Here is a 6,020-nt window from a genome sequence, read left to right on the forward strand (position 1 = left end):
TCTTCCTCTTTTCCGCTGACCCTGTACTCTTATCAAGCATGATGTCCTTCTCCAGGGACTGATCTCTCCTGATGACATGTCCAAAGTATGTAAGACGCAGTCTCGCCATCCTTGCTTCTAAGGAGCGTTCTGGTTGTACTTCCTCTAAGACAGATTTGTTCATTCTTTTGGCAGTCCGTGGTATATTCAACATTCTTCGCCAACACCACAATTCAAAGGCGTCAGTTCTTCTTCTGTCTGCCTTATTCATTGTGCAGCATTCACATGCATATGATGCGATTGAAAATACCATGGCTTGGGTCAGGTGCACCTTAGTCTTCAAGGTGACATCTTTGCTCTTCAAGACTTTAAAGAGGCCCTTTCCAGCAGATTTACCCACTGCAATGCGTCTTTTGATTTCTTGACTGCTGCTTCCATGGCTGTTGACTGTGGATGCAAGTAAAATGAAATCCTTCACAACTTAAAACTTTTCTCCATTTATCATGATGTTGCTCATTGGTCCAGTTGTGAGGATTTTTGTTTTCTTTATGTTGAGGCGTAATCCATACTGAAGGCCATGGTCTTTGATCTTCATTAGTAAGTGCTTCAAGTCCTCTTCACTTTCAGCAAGCAAGGTTGTGTTATCTGTATAACGCAGGTTGTTAATGAGTCTTCCTCCAATTCTGATGCCTTGTTCTTCTTCATATAGTCCAGCTTCTCGGATTATTTGCTCAGCATACAGATTGAATAGGTATGGTGAAAGAATACAACCCTGACGCACACCTTTCCTGACTTTAAACCAATCAGTATCCCCTTGGTCTATACGAACAACTGCCTCCTGATCTATGTAAAGTTTCCTCATGAGCACAATTAAGTGTTCTGAAATTCCCATTCTTTGCAATGTTATCCATAATTCGTTATGATCCACACAGTTGAATGCCTTCGCATCGTCAATAAAACACAGGTAAACATCCTTCTGGTATTCTCTGCTTTCAGCCTGGATCCGCCTGACATCAGCAATGATATCCCAGGTTCCACGTCTTCTTCAGAAACCAGCCTGAATTTCTGGCAGTTCCCTGTCAATATACTGCTGCAGCCATTTTTTAAAGATCTTCAGCAACATTTTGCTTGCATGTGATATTAATGATATTGTTCTATAATTTCCACATTCGGTTGGATCACCTTTCTTGAGAATAGGCATAAATATGGATCTCTTCCAGTCAGTTGGCCAGGAAGCTGTCTTCCATATTCCTTGGCATAGACGATTGAGCACCTCCAGTGCTGCATCCGTTTGTTGAAACATCTCAATTGATATTCCATCAATTCCTGGAGCCTTGTTTTTCGCCAATGCCTTCAGAACACCTTGGACTTCTTCCTTCAGTACCATCGGTTCCTGATCATATGCCACCTCATGAAATGATTGAACATCGACTAATTCTTTTTGGTATAATGACTGTGTATTCCTTCCATCTTCTTTTGATGCTTCCTGCGTCGTTTAGTATTTTCCCCATATAATCCTTCACTGCCGCAACTTGAGGCTTGAATTTTTTCTTCAGTTCTTTCAGCTTGAGAAATGCTGAGCATGTTCTTCCCTTTTGGTTTTCCATCTCCAGCTCTTTGCACATGTCATTATAATACTTTATCTTCTCAGGAGACCCTTTGAAATCTTCTGTTCAGTTCTTTTACTTCATCAATTCTTCCTTTTGCTTTAGCTGCTCGACATTCGAGAGCAAGTTTCAGAGTTTCCTCTGACATCCACCTTGGTCTTTTCTTTCTTTCCTGTCTTTTCAATGACCTCTTGCTTTTTTCATGTATCATGTCCTTGATGTCATTCCACTAGAGTTCAGTGCATCAAATCTATTCTTCAGATGGTCTCTAAATTCAGGTGGGAGGTACTCAAGGTCATATTTTGGCTCTCATGAACTTGCTCTGATTTTCTTCGGTTTCACCTTGAACTTCCGTATGAGTGATTGATGGTCTGTTCCACAGTGGGCCACTGGCCTTGTTCTGACTCGTGATATCGAGCTTTTCTATCATCTCTTTCCACAGATGTAGTCAATTTGATTTCTGTGTGTTCTATCTGGCGAGGTCCATGTGTATAGTTGCTGTTTATGTTGGTGAAAGGAGGTATTTGCAATGAATAATTGGTTGGTCTTGCAAAATTCTATCATTTGATCTCCAGCATTGTTTCTATTACCAAGGCCATATTTTCCAACTACTGATCCTTCTTTATTTCCAACTTTCATATTCCAATTGCCAGTAATTATCAATGCATCTTGATCACATGTTTGATCAATTTCAGACTGCAGCAGCTGAATTCTACTTTATAGGCTGTGTATTTATCGTATCTGTGGTGTGACGGATTACTTTCTTGTGGCTTTTCTAGCCATGGTCTTGTAATTCCCACCCAAGTAATTGGGCAAGACTGTATTATAGGGTACTTGTGGCCCACCAAATGGATTGGTCAGTTTTGCCATCCCACTGGGTGTGAAATGAGCCACTCTGGAGGCGGACAAGAGAGGCAGAGGCCTAGGGCCAGGGAGAGGTGTGCCTGTATCCTTGCGTGTTCCTGACCCTGAATTGTAAATGTTACTTCCCTAATAACCCCATAATTGTAAGTATGGTCTGTGAACTCTTTGTGGCCGTTGCAATGAATTAATGCACCCAGGAGAGAAGTAGAGAGTGCCATGGGAGGGACTATTGGTGTCAGAGTTTGTAATGATGAAGGAGAGAGGAGGCATTTCTGACCTCTTTGCCTCATAGGAATCAGCCTTGGGCTGTCAATTTTTTTGTTTTTTTTAATTGTACTTTAGATGAAGGTTTATAGAACAAATTAGTTTCTCATCAGTTAGTACACACATTGTTCTATGACACTGGTTAACAACCCCACGATATGTCAACAGTCTACCTTCTCAACCCTGGGTTCCCTATTACCAGCTTTCCTGTTCCCTCCTGCCTTTCAGTCCCTACCCCAGCGCTGGTCCCTTTAGTCTTGTTTTGTTCCCTGGGCCTGTTCAGTCTTTGACTGAAGAGTGAACCTCAGGAGTGACCTCATTAATGAGCTGAAACGGTGTCTGAGGTCCATACTCTCAGGGTTTCTCCATTCTCTCTCAGGCCAGCAAATCTGGTCTTTCTTTTTGAGTTAGAATGTTCTACATTTTTCTTCAGCTCTGTCTAGGACCCTCTATTGTGATCCCTGTCAGAGCAGTCAGTGGTGGTGCTGGGCACTATCTAGTTGTACTGGACTCAGTCTGGTGGAGGCCATGGTAGATGTGCTCCATTAGTCCTTTGAATTAATCTTCCCCTGGTATCTTTAGTCTTCTTCATTCTTTCTTGCCCCCAAAGGAGTGAGACCAGTGGAGTACCCTAGATGGCTGCTCCCAAACGCTACTCACCAAAGAAGAATGTAGAACATATTCTTTATAGACTATGTTATGCCAGTTGAGCTAGATATTCCCCAAGATCATGGTCCCCACAGCCCTCAGCCCAGCAATTCAGTCCCTGAGGGAGTTTGGATGTGCCTATGGAGCTACCCTGACCTTGCCTTGTACAGGTTGTGCTGGCTTCCCCAGTATTGTGTACTGTCTTACTCTTCACACAAGTTTCCACTTATCTATTGTCTATTAAGTGTTTTTCCACCCCCACCCCTCCTCTCCCCTGTAACCATCAAAGATTGTTTCTTTTCGTATGTAAACATTTTCATAAAGGAGTATTTACAGTAGTGGTCTCATACAATATTTGTCCTTTCGTGATTGGCTTACTTCACTCAGCATAATGCCCTCCAGATTCATCCATGTTATGAGATGCTTCACAGATTCATCATTGTTCTTTATCACTGTGTAATACTCCATTTAATGGTACACTGTATGTACCACAGTTTGTTTATCCATTCATCTGTTGATGGGCATCTAGTTTGTTTCCATCTTTTTGCTATCATGAACAATGCTGCAGTGAACATGGGTGTGCATATGTCTGTCCACATGATGACTCTTATTTCTCTAGGATATATTCCTAGGAGTGGGATTGCTGAATCATATGGTATTTCTATTTCTAGCTTTCTAAGGAAGCACCATATCATTTTCTAAAATGGTTGTATCATTTGGCATTTCCACAGCAATGCATAATAGTTCCAACCTCCCCGCAGCCTCGCCAGCATTTGTTATTTCCAGTTTTATTGATTCGTGCTGGAAATGCCGGGGTGAGATGGTATCTCATTATGCTTTTGATTTACATTTCTCTAATGGCTAGAGATCGTGAGCATTTCCTCACGTGTCTGTTGGCCACTTGAATGTCTTCTTTGGTGAAGTGTCTGTTCATTTCCTTTGCCCATTTTTTAATTGGATTATTTGTCTTTTTGTTGTAGAGATGTTGGGTTTTCTTGTAGATTTTAAAGATAAGACCTTTGCCTGATTTGTAATAGCCAAAAATTTTTTCCCAGTCTGTAGGTTCTCTTTTTACTCTTTTGGTGAAGTCTTTTGATGAGCATAAGTGTCTAGCTTATCCTCTGGAGCTTGTGTGTTGTTGGTTGTGGTTTGTATCCTGTTAATGCTGTGTATTAGGACTTCTAGCATTGATCCTATTTTTTCTTCTATGAACTTCATGGTTTTTGGTTTTATATTTAGGTATTTGATCCATTTTGAGTTAATTTTGCATATGATGTGATGTATGGGTCCTGTTTTTCTTTTTTTTTCAGATGGACATCCAGTTTTGCCAGCACCCTTTGTTAAAAAGACTGTCTTTTCCCCCATTTGATGGACTCTGGGCTGTTGTTGAAGATCAGGTGACCACTGTTTGATGGATTTTCCATCTGAGTTTTCAGTTCTGTTCCACTGGTCAATGTATCTGTCATTGTACCAGTACCAGGGTGTTTTGACTACTGTAGCTGTATAGTAGGTTCTGAGGTCAGGTACTGTGAGTCCTAGGACTTTATTGTTCTTCAATAGTGCTTTACTTATCCAGGGCTTCTTCCCTTTCCACATAAAGTTAATGATAAGTTTTTTTCATCTTTTTAAAGAATGTTGTTGGTATTTGGACCGGGATTGCATTGTATTTGTAAATCGCTTTGGGTGGAATTGTCATTTTCACACTGTTGAGTCTACCTATCCATGAGCATTGTATGTTTTTCCATTTATGTAGATCTCTTTGGTTTGTTGCAGTAGTGTTTTGTAGTTTTCTTTGTATAGGTCTTTTATATTCCTGGTTAGATTTACTCCCAAGAATTTTATTTTTTTTAGGGGCTATTATAAGTGGTATTGTTTTCCTGATTTCCTTTTCATTGTTCTCTTTATTGGTGTATAGGAATCTAACTGATTTTTGTGTTTATCTTGTATCCTGCTAATCTGCTGAATCTATTAGTTCCAGTAGTTTTCTCATGCAGTCTTTTGGGTTTTCTATGTATAGTATCATATCATCCACAAATAAGTACAGCTTAATGTCATCATTACCATTGATGCACTTTATTTCTGTTTCTTGCCTTATTGCTGTAGCTAGGACTTCCAACACAATGTTAAATAGGAATGGTGATAAAGGGCATTCTTCTCTTGTTCCTGTTCTCAAGAGGAATGTTTTCATCCTCTCTCCATTAAGAATGATGTTGGCTGTTGGTTTTGCATATATCCCCTTTATAATGTTGAGAAATTTTACTTCTATACCTATTTTATTGAGAGTTTTTATCAGGAATAGGTATTGAACTTTGTTGACTGTCTTTTCTGCGTTGGTTGAGATGATCATGTGATTCTTTTTATTTATGTTGTGGATTATGTTGCTTGATTTTCTAATGTTGAGCCATCCTTGCAAACCTGGTATGAATCCTAGTTGGTCATAGTGTATTATTTTTTTAATATGCCACTGAATTCTTTTGGCTAGAATTTTGTTGAGAGTTTTTGCATCTATATTCATGAGAGATATTGATCTGTAATTTTCTTTTTCTGTGATGTCTTTGCCTGGTTTTGGTTTCAGGGTTATGCTGGCTTCATAGAATGAATTCAGAAGTATCGCTTCCTTTTCTATATTCTGAAATAGTTTGAGTAGTACTGGTGTAA

This window comes from Elephas maximus, chromosome 1, assembly GCF_024166365.1.
Source record: "Elephas maximus indicus isolate mEleMax1 chromosome 1, mEleMax1 primary haplotype, whole genome shotgun sequence".
In the NCBI taxonomy this organism is placed as follows: domain Eukaryota; kingdom Metazoa; phylum Chordata; class Mammalia; order Proboscidea; family Elephantidae; genus Elephas; species Elephas maximus.